Here is an 18089-nt window from a genome sequence, read left to right as displayed (position 1 = left end):
GATGAGAAGGAATGACTAACGAGACCTCTGTCGCTCCGACCACCACCACCACCACCAAACTGTGATGATGACCGCGAAAGAACAGTTCAACTCCAGTGACGCCACATACACGAGAGACAGGTCGCCAAAAAGATGGCACAGCAACTGAATGGTATGGTACACAGGAGGAGTGTGAGGTCAAGTAGAAGACACGAGTGAAGAAGGTGGCAACAATCCCGAAAAGTATGCTGTATACACGTTAAGAACACGGTGTCCATACGATCAGGCGTATACACGTGAAGGAAAACGGTGTTTATATCATGAAGCGTATAGAAAGTAAGTAAAGATCCAGCGTATATACGCAGTGTTCATACGATCAAGCGTATCAGCAGGCCACCAGAGGGAGAGAGGCACAGAAGCTGGCCACTGGTAGCAACAAGGCAGCACAACTCGGAAACAGTTGATTGCATACAAATCTCTTTCTCTGTCGGCAATACAGACGTGGTGCCTCCCCTCACCTCCCCTCACACCTCCCCCTAGGCTCGCAGACAAAGCAGCAGAGGTCAGCAACAGTTGATTGTCCACCAGGGATTATTATCAAACCAGGGACTGATAATGTCACACCTGAACCATGATAGCCTTACCTCGCATCTGGGGAAACACTGACACTTGCGTTCATTGATTCCTCTTTTTTTTTCCCCCCCCACAAGTGGTGGTTTGACCTTACCTTTGGTCTGTTGGCGATGGTGTCCACTGGACAAAAAAAAAAAATGTTTGAGACAGGTGTAGTTTCGTGTAAATGCTGCCGTAGTCACATGGGGATTACGAGATGAAGATACAGTTCACAGATGACCGGTAGACATGTTGTGTGTCGTATATGCTGCAGGAAAGGGAGCGAGAAAGAGAACGAATAAAAGATACGTTCAGCATCGCAGTGGGAAGGAACAGCTGGGGTTTCAGGAATGGTAGAGGAGGGAGGATGTGTAGATCAGGTGTTTATAAGAATGCGTGTGTGCTATTATACATATTTATGTATCTTCGTTGTATATCAACCGACTGTTATATTTCTCTCTTGTGTCTCCCCTGATGATGTGATTATTACATGAAAGTGCACTTGGGAACTTATCATGTTTCATTTTCCCCGTGGTCTCATAGGAATATATATATATATATATATATATATATATATATATATATATATATATATATATATATATATATATATATATATATATATATATTAGCCTAACAAAAGCCATCGCCTCCTCTTGTGATGTGAGAAACATCTTCGTTCATCGGAACACCTGCACAGAACACATCACGCCTCACCGTGTGCAATACACACGGGTGAGGGGCCATTCTTATTGAGCGTAATGACCGATATGCTTATGTCAAATCTACGGTAAAAACACTTACGGGTCTGTAGGATGACGTAGTCGTTCCTTTAGGATTTCAGTGTCGGTGTAAGTGTGTGTGTGTGTGTGTAGGGGGTTAAGGGTCATCTGTCCCCTTTATATATCCGGAGGGATGTAGGGAGGATTACCTGGAAATGGTTCAAATACCGTTTTCCTGTAATTGACGGATTACGGATTACAGTGGTGACACACACACACACACACACACACACACACACACGTAGAAATACCATGTAGCTTCACCCTTGAATTCAAGGGAAAGATGTTAGGATTCATTGGTGTGTGCGTCAGACCACAGCTGTATGTAAGATCATGGTCAAGCTAATCAGATTTAATTATTTACTGTGCGAACACCGAGGGATATATATATATATATATATATATATATATATATATATATATATATATATATATATATATATATATATATATATATATATCCCTGGGGATAGGGGAGAAAGAATACTTCCCACGTAATCCCTGCGTGTCGTAGAAGGCGACTAAAAGGGAAGGGAGCGGGGGGCTGGAAATCCTCCCCTCTCGTTTTTTTTTTTAATTTTCCAAAAGAAGGAACAAAGAAGGGGGCCAGGTGAGGGTATTACCTTAAAGGCCCAGTCCTCTGTTCTTAACGCTACCTCGCTATCGCGGGAAATGGCAAATAGTATGGAATATATATATATATATATATATATATATATATATATATATATATATATATATATATATATATATATATATATATATATATATAATACAATGATAATGGATATCCTTTGGGACTTGACGTATCTTGATTACTCAGTACCCCATCCCATACGTTCTTGCTGAAGCTCCAAGTACGTGGAATGGGAAGCAAGACTTGCGAGTGGTTCCTTGGTAATTGACAACAAAGATAGGGGAAAACGTCGAAATATCACGTGGATATATTCTGGGTTGCGAGACATCGCGTGGATATATTCTAGGATGCGAGATATCACATGGATATATTTTGGGGTGCGAGATATCACATGGATATATTCTGTGGTGCGAGATATCACATGGATATATCCTGGCGTTGCGAGATATCACATGGATATATCCTGGGGTGCGAGATATCACATGGATATATCCTGGGGTGCGAGATATCACATGGATATATCCTGGGGTACGAGATATTGTCCAATGGCACGGTGGAAGACTCTTGGGTTTAGACCAGCAGTGTTTCTGATATTGGTCATCGATCTTAGGTGTGGCGTCAGGAATGAGACGGAGGGCGTTCGACACACACACACACACACACACACACAAATCTAGACTTAAGCAGCAGCGTCATTGGTCCATGGACGTAGCTCATCGTCAGTTGGGAAAGCTTCAGGAGTATAGCGTCTCGTTGCGTAAAAGTAATTTGCTGTTAGGGAGGTAGGTAGGTAGGTAAGGAAGGAAGGGAGGGAGGGAGGGAGAGTATCTGGGACAACAAGCCAGTAGCACCTGCAAAAAAGGCAACAGCAACACCAGCAACACAGGTCGCTTGGCCGTCCACAACAACAACAGGAGGAGTCAACTCGCCGTGTTACCCGGGTCGAATATACACCAGCCGGAGACGTGGAGTTCTTCTGGACCATTTCAAAAAAAGACGATCTTGCATGGAAAAAATTATAACGCTTCTATTAACATAATGTTCATCAAGCGTGACCCACCATAGACGCTATCGTCATTGAACGTACCTAAAATTATTTCTGATTTTGAATTTTCATTCACATTATTTATTAATGTAGTGTAGTTACCGAAATGAATATGAAGTTTAAAGCCATTTTGAGACCTCGCATGAGTTTTATTTTCCAGTATGTATCGGAAGAGCACGTAAGGGGTGTTTTATACCCTGAGACAGACCTCGTCCATAACAGACCTGATCGCTCGTCAGGTTGTCCGCTGGCACACATAGTCGTTCATAGAGGCCGTTGGCAGATCGCAGCATGCTCGCTTGCTTGCTGTGGGAATTGATTGGCAACGCCGCACAGTAACCTCCCATCTCTCTCTCGTAGGGTCCCAAAGGTCAGGGGTGATGGGTCACGGGGGTCTACGTAGTCTGGCGTGGGTGTTGGAACGCTGCAGTTGATGGTGTGTCCTGTGCACCGGTGGCGTGGGTAGATGGTGTAGGAGAGAGGGAGAGGATGGTGGTGGATCTAGTGACAGTGGTGTGGTCGCTCCTGAATTACTCGCTGAAGCAGTCTTCGCTGTACTGTGCACCAAAATGTATAATTTGGTTTTACATTTTCAAACGGTGGAAAAAAGGAGTCACACAGATGGGTTCGTATCCCCCAAACAGATTAGACTTGCCGTGGGTTAGTATGGTTGTAAGTAGTTCACTAGGATATATATATATATATATATATATATATATATATATATATATATATATATATATATATATATATATATATATATTACTTCGTAGTTTGAAAATAGATTTGGGGGGCATTTTTCTCAGCCTGGCTTGGTTAGCTTGCATGACGTGTGGGCTAACCCAGGATTGTCTTTCTCGAAAAAGAGAGAGAGAGAGAGAGAGAGAGAGAGAGAGAGAGAGAGAGAGAGAGAGAGAGAGAGAGAGAGAGAGAGAGAGCGTAGGGTTCTTTAAACTATACTTTTTTTTCTTCTTTGCAGATGGGACTCCCTTAATTTACTTGAACTTTGATAAACTTTTGATTAGAATAGATGACAATAATATTCATGTCAGTTACCTTATATTACCCTGTTCTTAGCTTCTGTTTTCTTAGCTGGAATTTGATCAGAGAAGAGCTAAAGGATATTCATTCCATCAGAGAAAGATTGGGTAATGATGCTAGACAGACGCTCGTGTCTGTGGATAGAAAGATAGATGAAATGGACTGAGTGGATGAGGTTATTGTAGAATGCGTGCCCTGCCTTGTTTAGGAGGCAGCAAAGAACATTTCTGTCGTGGGTAGATGGACAGGTTGGGACATTATAGAAATATAGATGAGTATTTGATTGACAGACAGGCAAAGGGACAGGCTGATGAATACTTATCCATGTGAATTAGTATAGGGACAGACAGAAAGACAGACATTCAAACGACCAAATAGATATTTTGGCATATGAATAAGTAAGCAGACAAGTCAAGATATCCAGATGAATTTCAGCAAGAGTGATGGATAGAATGATAAGACAGAGGCATGGTTATGATTCTTCGGGGGAAAAGACGAAAGACCTGAATTATTATTTTTAGTGTTCGTCTCGTGTCTCTGTGATGCGGGGGGAGTAATTCACCGAGACCTTCACCAGGTCGAGTCCAACTGTGTCTACTTTCAAGACCTGCTAACTCTTATTTCTTTGCCATACAAAGAGAAAAGATTTACAGATAGATTTTTTCTTTTGTGTTTTGAAATATTTCTAGAATTTTTCTATTATATTTTGAAATATTTCGAATCTTTTTCTCTTGTAATATTTTGAAATATTTCTAGAATTTTTTCTATTCTATTTTGAAATATTTCGAATTTTTTCTCTTGTATTTTGAAATATTTCTAGAATTTTTCTATTATATTTTGAAATATTTCGAATTTTTTTCTCTTGTATTTTCAAATATTTCTAGAATTTTTTCTGTTTTATTTTGAAATATTTCTGGAAATTTTTCTCTTGTATTTTGAAATATTTCTTAGTGTCTTGATCATCCATTCGTAATATTTGTTAATGCTACAGGCTATTCTTGGCGTCTTTCGGTATTTTCATCGTTTGTCTTTTCACATCCCGCCCCAAAAAATCGACATTCAAACCCGAGATCTATTCTGGCCGTATCGTTGGAGCATTGGATCCCGCTGATCTCTCGGCCAGCATTTGTTTTGAAGACTCTCTGAGATTTATCCCACGTATATCCCTGGTACGATCCTCCTCCGTCCAAGTTTCCACATATCCCTAGAGGTTGAATTGGTTTCTCCGGTCAAGAGAGATCGAACTAGATATATATGTATATAGTTTCGGTGTATCACACATGACAGCTAGAGACAGTGTGAACGAATGTGGCCCATTTTTGTATGTTCCTGGAGCTGCCTTGCTGAAGGGAGGTTGGGGTGATGCTATTTCGTGTGTGGCGGTGCTGTGACGGGAATGGATGAAGGCAGCAAGTATGGATATGTATATATCTATATATCTATATCTATCTATCTATCTATCTATCTATCTATCTATCTATCTATCTATATATATATATATATATATATATATATATATATATATATATGTCTGTGTATATGTATGTATACGTTGAAATGTATCTATGTATATGTGCGTGTGTGGACATTTATATATATTCATGTGTATGTGGGTGGGCTGGGCCATTCCTCGTCAGTTTCCTTGCGCTGCCTCGCTAAAGCGAGTGACGGCGATTAAGTAAAAACATCGTCCGCCCACCATGAATATTCAGAGGCGATACACAGCAAAGGTTCATTGTGGTTATAAGTATATGACGCTTTCAGGATGAAATCATCGTACATCTGGTCGCTGAGGCTAATGTTTCTAACGATTTAAGCACCAGCCCCGCCTCAGTATGCCTCAGGCTATCTTGAAGGGGGATGTTCTTTCTTTGTTTCTTCCTGCCTGCTGCATAATTTTGGGAATATCTCTTCTGTGTGCTGTATTTCTTCCAATTTTGCTTCAGGATGATCGGCTCCTACCTTTCAAAGGAGAAAAAAAATCGCGAATTCTCGGCTGGAAGCAAGAAAGTGTGGGTACACTTTAGATTTCTAAGGTCACTTGGAGCTCAGAACCCACGATCAGGCGGCTGCTTCCTGCAACACCTCATCAGTCCTTCGCCTCAATCAGATCAAGACCATCTAGACCCCAAATATGGACCTAGAATACTTCAGGAATCTTGCGAATTCCATGCCCAGACGTCTGCAGATGGTAATCAAGGCCAAAGGAGAGATGAAAAAGTACTAGAATACAAGTGTGACGTTGCATTTGAAAATGTAGGGTGTGGGGTAGTGTGGACATTTTTTTTCGTGAACACGATATATATATATATATATATATATATATATATATATATATATAGAATCTGAGATAACTATAACTGAGACATACCATACCATTCTTGCTAATCATATGAAGAAAGAGAAAAAAAGAAATCGAATATTCCATGTCCTGAAATGTATACGACGAAATATGGTTTACTGAGAGAGACTGCTTGAAAATATTTGGCGAATGTCTTCCAGCTGACTACACAGTGGAGGAAAATGTGAAAGTGTGGAATCCGATATCAGAATGTTTAAACAGTGGGAGAAACTGGACCGAGGTTTGTGTGTGTGTGTGCTTAGAGAGAGAGAGAGAGAGAGAGAGAGAGAGAGAGAGAGAGAGAGAGAGAGAGAGAGAGAGAGAGAGATTTTCACGTATCTCAAAAGCTGGGAACATTGTCTCTGAAATACTGTTAAGAAGTTTCTTTGATATAACGTTGCTGTGTACCCCACCATGTTAAAGATCCTTTCTCTTCAAATACAAATCCATCATTTCAAGTCTTGTATCGTCTGTTACGGGTCATAGAGAATTCAACAAGTGACCGGGTTATGAAGATATAACCGTCGATCTTGCTTGCAAAATTCTTGTGGCTCCATACACAATTTTGATCGGTTATATGGAACGCGGCAGAGAAATCTTTCTTGCCTTGTCGCCGCCGTGGCAAAGACTTGAGAACGACAGCGAGCTCCCACAAACACAACATGTCCACATGGAATCTTGCATCATCGTCGTCGCCTCTTTGCTAACGACCTGACAACGACAGGTCGGTACTTTTGGAGGGTTTAGGGATAACGAAATCCTGCATCGTTTCCTCCTGTGACCGACAGAGGGCTCATAATGGTCGAAGCAAAGGTGCAGAAATGTTGATTTGTCGTTTCTCTGCGCGACGGTGTACCCCTCATGGACGGAGCGAGATACTGAAATCTAACCCTGTCGTTCCTCTGGACGAAACATGGACGACAGTGGAGCCTCGCGCTATAGAAATCCCGCGTTGTCGCATTTCTTGTAATGACCCGACGGAGGAGGAGGAGGACCAGAGACCCGACGAAGGAGTAGGAGGAGGAGGAGGACCAGAGACCCGACGGAGGAGGAGGAGTGACGGATGACCAGAGACTCGACGGAGGAGGAGGAGTAGGAGGACCAGAGGCCCGACGGAGGAGGAGTAGGAGGATGACCAGAGACCCGACGGAGGAGGAGTAGGAGGATGACCAGAGACCCGACGGAGGAGGAGGAGGAGTAGAGGAGGACCAGAGACCCCGACGTAGGAGAGGAGATGGAGTTAGAGGAGGACCACTACCACCTTGTGCCTGGCATTACTTTGTGTGAATATGTAAAGCGGTGCGAGAGCGAGGCCCCCCCGGTCGGGAGCCACCTCTACATGTTCAATCCCAGCCAGAGAGAGAGAGAGAGAGAGAGAGAGAGAGAGAGAGAGAGAGAGAGAGCCAGCCAGCCAACCAGGCGGCCCACAGGACACCACCTCTGGCTCCTCGTCCGCTAAAGTGCTGGTCATCGGCTCAATACTCCGCCTGACGTGTGCCTAATGGAGTCTGGAGGGATTTTTGATACCTCGTGTTTCACAGATTTCTTGGACGGGGTCGGACCCACCCACTTTCCACCGTTTCCTTCTCTCGCCGTAAGTTCTCCTATTGTGACCGTATTTCTTATCGTCCGTAAGAAAGGACACTGTTGTACAGAGAGGTGGGAATTCTAACATGATATTGACGTAGAAACTGAGGGTTGACCCCTGAATTAAGTTTCAGACAACTGAATATATATATATATATATATATATATATATATATATATATATATATATATATATATATATATATATATATATTCCTATGAGTCCACGGGGAAAATGAAACACGAAAAGTTCCCAAGTGCACTTTCGTGTAATAATCACATCATCACATGATAATCACATCATCATTTTCCCCGTGGACTCATAGGAATGTCTTGATCACGCGCAAAATTGTGATCCTTCCCAATATATATATATATATATATATATATATATATATATATATATATATATATATATATATATATATATATAATATCCGTAACATTATCATTCGTCAGTTGGTATTTCTAACACCATTAGTGTCAACGTGCAACGTCGGAATACAAAATGAACCAGACCAATTCTCGACCAATTCTTCTCTTGACATAATTTTCGATCAAGTAGTCGCCATTGCAGTACGAAATATATATTTTCCTAAAACACCTTTTGTCGATACATCCCATTGAAACATTGACCAGCTTCCTGTCGACGTCGAATGTTCCCAGGAAGCGTGGATTTATTCATCATCTGTCGAGTTGCACATTCCATAGGTAGAGACGGGCGACACACGCGGCTCTCGGCTTTAATATTGTGCAAGGCAAGCGCTGTGTCTCCCACGCTGACTCAGGTCGAGGTGTACGATCCAGTGATGTGTGGTATACGTATAGGTGATGTGTGGTATACGTATAGGTGGTTTGTGGTATACATATTGGTTGTTTGGGTATGGTATACATATTGGTGATTTGTGGTATACATATTAGTGATTTGTGGTATACATATTGGTGATTTGTGGTATACATATAGGTGGTTTGTGGTATACATATAGGTGGTTTGTGGTATACATATCGGCAGAACCTAAGTGAATGGATATTTTTTTTCCCACAACACCGTGTGCGAGAGAGTCGTACATAGCCCAAGGAAGAGGACAGGAGACACGTTAGGATCGAACTAGTACACCGAGGTGATGACAGATGTCACCGCTGCATCGTAATTATCAAACAGTAACTTCGTTATGAACTGATCCTAGATGACGTTGACCTGGGGTGGTTGTGTGTCTTCTCATTCTCGCAATCGCTGATTTGGGAGAAAATGTCTGCTCTTTCTCTCGCAAGATCGAAGCATTATGAACCAGCAAGTCGGATCAGTTTATTAGTGTTTTATGACAGAACTTCTCGCAAAACACGCACTGGCATTAGAGCGAGACTCGCATTATCTTTTGAACGTTTTTTTTTTATATGGTTTGGTTACTACGTGGATAGATTTTTATGGCGTTATCAAGTTATCAAACCTTAATTTGCTCTCGTGGCCCTCCCACTTTACTGTACTGGCAATATCGTCAAGTGTTGTTACTAAGATGGCATCTCTCTCTCTCTCTCTCTCTCTCTCTCTCTCTCTCTCTCTCTCTCTCTCTCTGTCTCTCTCACCCCGCTTTATACGCGTGTCCAAAGCTGCGTCTCTTGTGTGGGCTGGAGCCATCTCGTGCGCCGCTTTTCTAGAGCGTATACGGTAATGCACATATACACGGTTGCATTCGAGGCTTTTTTTGGGGGGGTGTTCTTCTAGTTTTGTAGAGGGTGTGGCCAAGGCTCCTGGTCAGTATATCGGAAGGATGCCGGACTTATGAACTGTTTACGTATGGAAAAAAAAAAAAATAATCTCATAATTCCATATTAATTTGCTGAGTGTTTTACCATTCTTTAGTCATTTATATTTTCCCCCATATATTTCCCATTCTTTCATCTATACCGAAGGCAGAAGTGAAATGAACCTCTAGCTATACTCTTGCTCCTATCTATACATGAGATATAGCCATATGTTATACGACTGTGTGTAATATGAGATGAGAAGTGAGGAGCTCGAATCGTATCACCCACATAAGAAGGGGGATATCAAACATATATTGCAGAGAATATCGACCATATTGGTGGGATATAATCATCTATGAGAGGCCACCATCACAGGTCACCTTCTGATCCATCTCAGGTCTTCCTCTAACCCATCAGACGACACTTTCATGGTCGTTATGTGGCTTCTTTATATCCATCACAGGTCATCCTTAGGTCCCTCGTGGGGTATACTGTCGGATCCTAAACAGAGCAGCCACAGGGATGCTTCAGGGCTTCTCCATTTCAGGGGAAGGTCTCTTGATCCCAGTGGTAACGTCTCAGGTCACCCCTCAGGTGATTAGGAAGGTCCGCTATAACCAGTCCCATTCGCTTGTTTACAGGTTCGCCATAGGTTTTCTCCTTAGATCTTCTTCCATTTCTGGATCCCATAAAGTTTTAAAGTCGCCTTTCTCTCTTGTGTTATTACTTCCGCACCATCCTCTTGCCTCGTTCCGAGTCCACATCAGGACTCTCCATGACCGTCTCGTGTCTCGACAGGTCATATCTGGTCCTTCCCCCAGGACTCCACCCATACCCTCTCTCTTCAGACCACTCCAAGGATCTTTCTCTCTAACCTCCTACCGCAGATTTCTCCCCATCCCATCGTTCCCATTCCCGGCATCCATTCAAATCCCCTGATAGACCCATATCAGATCCCCGACTCGCTCATCTCTTCCTTCCTCTCCTCCTCAGCCCAAATTAGGTGTCCCTCAGTCTTTTATTCAATCCCTCCGCCTACGAATCCCTTCTCACATCCCTCCAATCCTCTCCCCTCCCTCTCTCACTCTCCTTCCAGGAACCGAGTGGGATGTTTATCTCCCGGGGAGCGAGTCTGTTTGCGAGGCTGACTTCCGTACTGAGTCGCCCTCCTCCACTCGTCCCGTGATTGAGGGGCCGCCGCCACAAAAGGGCTGCCCCAGGTGGAATCTGGCATACGGTTTCTCGAGGAGGATAACATGTCGTGCAGGTGTTGGTTTTTCTAGAGGGAAGGGAAGGGGCGGTCGGTCGTTACGCGATCGCAAGTCATCCTCCGAGGCTGGTGGCTATGTGCGCGAGAGCGTGTGTAAAAGAGGTCAGTTTGAAGTCGTCTTAAGTTTCCCCTTCGGATCACTTTCCCGCGAGGCTGAGAACGCCCTGGGGCATCTACCAGTCGCTCCAGTCAGCCTCTTAAGGTTCCACTCGACCCGCTCCAGTCAGCATCTTAAGGTTCCACTCGACTCCCTCCAGTCATCCTCTAAGGTTCCACTCGACTCGCTCCAGTCATCCTCTAAGGTTCCACTCGACTTGCTCCAGTCAGCCTCGTAAGGTTCCACTCGACCCGCTCCAGTCACCCCCTAAGGTTCCACTCGACTCCCTCCAGTCACCCCCTAAGGTTCCACTCGACTCGCTCCAGTCATCCTCGAAGGTTCCACTCGACACGGAAGCTTTTTGAAATCGGTACAGAATAATTTCGCCGGACGATGTTTGGATGTTTCTTCCCAAGGTCTCTCCCAGCGTCGTCGGAGTTTATCCAGGATCTACAAGTAGGGTCCCCGGCAATGTTGATTCTATCGACTTGTATTGTCCAGGATCGGGTTCCGTCTTTTGGACTCGTCCAGTTTCATCCGCCATCTGTTGCTGCGAACGATGTGTACGGTCGTCATGTACCGTTTTCAGGCACGTTGGCTTGAAGGCTATGCTACGTCATCTAAGGTTATTATTGTGCTGGAGGTGTGGTTGGGCGCCGGCTCCCTCAATTAGGTAGCGAGGATGAGCTCCGATTACAATACACCAGAGACAGTTCTCACACTTTATGATTCTCCAGGAAGAACACGCCTTGAATATGCAGTCCAGTTTCGGTCCCCAGACGAAGAAAAGTTAGAGCAAGTACAAAGACGCGCGACAGAATTGATCCCATCCGTTGGAAATCTGGCATCGCACGAAGCGAGGCTAAAACGACTGGATCTCTTCTCCCTTATAAAACACGTATAGACGTCGCTGGCGACTTAATCCAAGTGTTCATAATTCTGAACAAGATCGATAATGTAAACCACGAACATCTTTTCGAAATACAAGAAAATGCGTTTACCAGGACAAATGGAATAAAACTCACAAGAGCTAAAAGATGTAGTAAGTACTGGGGAAAAAAGCTTCTCTCCCAGTAAGTATGTTGAGCACTGGAATAAGTTACCGTCAGACGTAGTACGTACTGGGAAAAAAAGCTTCTCTTCCCGTGTGTTGAGCACTGGAATAAGTTACCGTCACACGTAGTAAATGCTAAGACTATATAATAAATACCTTCAGAATTCGTTTAGACAAATATCTTTATCAATTCAGGTAAACTCTTGAGAAAAACGCCAGAAATGAACGATATGATAAACGACAGCGTTAACGGGGACAGTAGAAGGCTAATGTGCCGCAGCGGAAAGTCGGTAATAGCTTTCAAAAAAACTACTGAATGGAATTAGATTGTCTTGTCAAAGTCCTTTTCTTTCTTTTTTTTCTCTTTTACCAGACAACCCAGTCGTGGGCCAAGCAGTCCTCCTCCTCCTGTTGTCTGTCTTTCTCTCATGGAAACTTCGGCCTGCGACTTATTGCAGCCCGGCAACAGCTTGTTACCACAGGCGGGTCATAACTTGGATAACTTGGTCGTCTGATCAGAGATCTGTCTGGTACCAGCTCTGGCCTGACAGCAAAACTTGGTCTGTTTTGTTTTTCTTTTTTTTTTTTTTGTCGGTAATTTCTTGTCATAACAACGTAAGAACAGCCGAGATATGTTGAGGCATAACGAAGATAATTACAGTTCGATAGATAAAAAGCTTAGAAAATAACAGTTCGATAGATATGAAGCTTAGTAAAAGAAAATTACAGTTCGATAGTAAAAAGCTTAGAAAATTACAGTTCGATAGATATAAAGCTTAGTAAAAGAAAATTACAGTTCTATAGTAAAAAGCTTAGGATAAGAAAATTATAGTTCGATAGATAAATAGCTTAGAAAATTACAGTTCGATAGATAAAAAGCTTAGAAAAAGAATTACAGTTCGATAGATAAAAAGCTTAGAAAATTACAGTTCGATAGATATAAAGCTTAGAAAAAGAAAATTACAGTTCGATAGTAAAAAGTTTAGAAAAAGAAAATTACAGTTCGATAGATAAAAAGCTTAGAAAATTACAGTTCGATAGATAAAAAGCTTAGAAAAAGAATTACAGTTCGATAGATAAAAAGCTTAGAAAATTACAGTTCGATAGATTTAAAGCTTAGAAAAAGAAAATTACAGTTCGATAGATAAAAAGCTTAGAAAAATGAATAGATTTAGACTCGACCATACTTGTGAACTACGTGTTGGGAATTAACCAAACAGCTTCAGTCTCTCGTCTGACTCTTGGCTTCCCTTTGAGAGAGGTGTTGGGGAGGAAGGAAGGATTTGATTCTGGTGGCAGCGTCGGCCAGAGAGACGTTGCTCGATCTCCCCCTTCCTCGCCCCGAAGACCGACCGAGATAAGAGTGGAAGATCTGAGCGCAACAAAATCTGAGCGCACAAAGTCTGGGCGCAACAGAATCCGAGCGAACAAAATCTGAGCGCAACAATATGTGAGCGAACAATATCGTCAGGGGTTCTTATAGATTGACTTCTCTGTCTCGCCTTCCTGTCGTCGGTGCTGTAGTTTACCTGTCTTTCTTCACAGCATTTTCCTCCCATTTTCTGTCTTTTCCATCTGTCTGCTCCCATTTTCGTCTGTACCTCTTCCGTCTTCTCTCTTCTTCCTCTTCTTCTCCACCACTTTTTCGTCTGGTTAGCAACTTGTATACATCCCAGTACCTTCGTCTCTAACCCCACCCCTCTCTCTCTCTCTCTCTCTCTCTCTCTCTCTCTCTCTCTCTCTCTCTCTCTCTCTCTCTCTCTCTCTCTCTCCGCTGACTCGTTACTGCCTTTCCTCATTCCTTTTCCCGCCATCAGTCTCCGTTTCTTCTCGCATCCTCCTCCTCCTCCTCCTCCTCCTCCCTCACTTAGCTCTTCGTCATCCATCTCTTCTCTCCCTCGCTCCTCCATTCTTACCCACTGTTCCTCTTCCCTCTGTCTCTTTCCCGTGTCTCCGTCTTCCCCGAATTTCTTTTATCTTCCCTTACCTTCCCCAATTTTTTTCAGTTGTCTATAGTACTCCTTTCCCCTCCCGCTTCTGCTTTCCCTCTTTATCTACCCACTTGTTCCCTATTTCTCCCTTTACCTCTTTCCATTCCACCATCCTTTTCTCTTATCTCTCCCCCCACCCACCTTCCCTATTCTTCCCTTGGCAATCGTTTCATCGTCCCTCTGCCTCTTCCTTATCTCTCCATCTCCCCCTCCTGTTCACTCTCCCTTCTTGCTTCACTCATCTTACTAATCCTCTTACCGTTGCTTACCCTCCCCACACTCCCACTTACTCTCCTTTTCTTAAATACTTTTCTTCCCCCCTCACCGTCCCCCTAAATTCTCCCCTCCCCAACAGCCCCCCAGTCTCTCACTCCTGTTCTCTCCCCCATTTACTTTTCCTTCCCACTGCCTCCTCCTCCTCCTCCTCCTCCTCCTCCTCCTTTCCACTGCTGGTCAGCTTCGGTCATCCCTTCCCTTCCCTTCCTCACTCTTCATCACGGCTGGGCAGCCGGACGCTGCTGTGCTACACAGAAGGGCATCCGCGGAGACCCTCCCTCCTCCTCAAAGCCTCCGTATTGGTCGTGTCGCCTCTCCTCCAGCCGATCTGCAACAAGCGTCGAAAGACTTAAGAAAAAAAAAAAGACTCGAGGCAAGTTTAAGGTGGGGAATTCTCGAGATAGTTATGACACGAAGTTTGAAGCGGATTTAGTACGAGTGTGTGTTGGGGAAAAGAAGTTTTGAGGGAGTTCGTGAGAGGCGAGGTTATGAAACTGGTCTAAAAAGGAGATTAAGAGGAACTGCCATATGAGAAAGTCAGTCCATAAAGTTCTCAGGTGAAACACGCGAACAAGTTAAGACAGAATTTGACATGAGTTTAGATTGAGTGAGAAACGACATCCATGCAGGTGTCGCTCCCTGGTTACATATCTGAAGTACATATTCTACAGTGTAGAAGGACGCGATACACTTATCCAACATAATAATCAGCTAAAAAAAGTGCACAGTTTCTGCTAGTTCTTGGCTTTTGTGTCACTGTGTCTAGCGGGCGATCTGAGTTGACATAATGTCGCCTCACAAGTATAGTGTGTAAGGTCCAACTGAATCACAAGGAGGAAACAGGAGCTAGAGATTAAAATGGCCACATTTTAGTCTTTGTGAAAATTTTCGGTTTCTAGTCCTGGTCTTAACTTGTATTTTTCTCATATATATATATATATATATATATATATATATATATATATATATATATATATATATATATATATATATATAGAGAGAGAGAGAGAGAGAGAGAGAGAGAGAGAGAGAGAGAGATGCTGGTATAACCACAAGGAAAATACGAAGTGTCGAGCGCTTTCGTATAATTACATCTTCGGGAGTGTGCACAGAGAAAAAGAGAACCAGAATATGATACACCAGCCGCCAGCTTGGCGCGCGGGGCAGGCAGGCGAATGAATTAAGAAACCAAGGTTGAAGGGATTGGGGTAAGTCCACCTACCGATTGGGTCATCAGACAGACATCCTTGTTGATGACCCTTTGTCCTTCGTCGCCCTCCTCCTCCTCCAGGCTACTGATCTCCTTCCCCCCCCATCTCTCTCTCTCTCTCCCCCTTTAAACTCCCATTACGTAACTTGATTATTAGTACAGTAATTGGACTAGAGAATATTCTTTTTTGATTTCCCCTGAGAGGCTTAGTGCGTCTCCGATGATTTTATTGAGCGTAGAGCAAAGGCTGCTGTCTGGAGGTGGAAGATATATATATATATATCTTTCTTTTTCTTTCATACTATTCGCCATTTCCCGCATTAGCGAGGTAGCGTTAAGAACAGAGGACTGGGCCTTTGAGGGATTATCCTCACTTGGCCCCCTTCTCTGTTCCTTCTTTTGGAAAATTAAAAAAAAAAAAAAATGAGAGGGGAGGATTTCCAGCCACCCTCTCCCTTCCCTTTTAGTCGCCTTCTACGACACGCAGGGAATACGTGGGAAGTATTCTTTCTCCCCTATCCCCAGGGATAATATATATATATATATATATATATATATATATATATATATATATATATATATATACATATATATTTGCCATTTCCTGCGTTAGCGAGTCAGCGCTAAGAATAGAGGATTGGGCCTTTGAGGGAATATCCTCACCTGGCCCCCTTCTTTGTTCCTTCTTTTGGAAAATTAAAAACGAAAGGGGAGGATTTCCAGCCCCCCCGCTCCCTCCCCTTTTAGTCGCCTTCTACGACACGCGGGGAATGCGTGGGAAGTATTCTTTCTCCCCAATCCCCAGGGGCGAAGGTTCTGGGAGCGTTGAAGAATGTGTGGAAGGCGAGAACGTTATCTTTTCCAAGCGCTACCTCGCGCGCACGAGGAGGGCTGTGACATTTCACGTGTGGCGGGGTGGCGACGAGAATGGATGAAAGCATCAAGTATGAATATGTGTATGTATATATACGTTGAAATGTATAGGTATGTATATGTGCGTGTGTGGGCGTTCATGTACATACATGTGTATGAGGGTGGGTTGGGCCATTCTTTCGTCTGTTTCCTTGCGCTACCTCGCTAACGCGGGAGACAACGACAAAGCATGATGAATGAATGAATAGAATCTCTCTCTCTCTCTCTCTCTCTCTCTCTCTCTCTCTCTCTCTCTCTCTCTTCTTACCCTGAGGACACTGAGGCGAAAGATCTGTCGCGCCTCCGTGGCAGACGTAGCCGCCTCCAACCCGATATCATTGCCAGATATAACCACCTCTGTGGCCGAGTGAAGTGTGGTTAACCCGTGTCCTTACGCCAGTGATGGATCTCTGTTCTCTTTAGCCGAAAAGGAAACAAAAGTCTGACAGATTCTACCGACTGTATGGTGAAGCAATCCATCCTACTTCCCTCTCACTCCTACCGACTGTATGGTTAAGCAGACCATGCTACTTCCCTCACTCCTCACTTGGTTTGGGGCAGAGGACAGAAGGCAATGCTTTGGGAATCTTTTTATCCTCGCGTTTCTGGACGGTCGACTCTGTACCACGTTTCCTCCTGATAAAACCCACTCTTTTTTTCAATCCCCTCCTCCCCTCTCATTCCGCCGTGGACCACTCCACCAGCATTGCCTCACCTCCCTAATGCAGTTCTCAGTAATCCCACCTCCCGCGCAGTCTAGGAAAGCACTTCTTCCTCGGAGCACAAGCAAGGCGCGCGAACCGAACACGGGATTCCTTTTCTCGTATTTTACAGAGTGCACCTCTGAGCTTGCTTACGCCTTAGCCCGCTCGTTTGTTTCGCTTGATCCTGTGTACGTAAATTCTGCCGTCGTCTTAGAAACATGTATGGGTAACTCCATCCAGCCCTTCCAACTACCATGTTATTGTTTTTGATTTCAAAATATCTCTAAAGTCTTTGAGGATCATCCCGACTCTATTTTTTTTTTCTAAACCTCTTTGGTTTTCTTCTGGTCATTGGAATGGTTGTCGTGATGAAAGATCCACTGTTGACAGACTTCCTAGTGTTCTTAAGGCCTGGTCATTCTTTCTGAGAGACGTTAGGGTTTGAAGTGTATACATTCTAAATCGAAGCTTTTTTATTAGTGTGTGGCCGAAGTGTCTAGACATCACCCTTTTCCCCTCTTTGGGTTTTCCTCCCTCAGTGTGATCTAGTTTCCCTCTAGGTCGGTCCATTCCCCCCTAACCGTTGTTGGAGAAACCTCTCGTCCTCTCCCGACCTATAGTGGTGTTCCTCAGGTTTCTGTCCTCTCCTACCTAATTCCTCCGTTCTGTGAACGACCTCCTTTCATCTGAAGAAAATCGCAGATCGCTCTTACGCCGTTGACGAACCTACCACATACCTCCACTTTCTCCCTAAACTTCTTCATTTTCTCTTACTCGATCTTCGCCTCGCCTCCAAACTACCTCA

This window comes from Panulirus ornatus, chromosome 6 (assembly GCF_036320965.1).
Source record: "Panulirus ornatus isolate Po-2019 chromosome 6, ASM3632096v1, whole genome shotgun sequence".
NCBI lineage: Eukaryota > Metazoa > Arthropoda > Malacostraca > Decapoda > Palinuridae > Panulirus > Panulirus ornatus.
The sequence above is the reverse complement of the archived record's forward strand: the minus strand, read 5'-3'. Positions refer to the sequence as shown.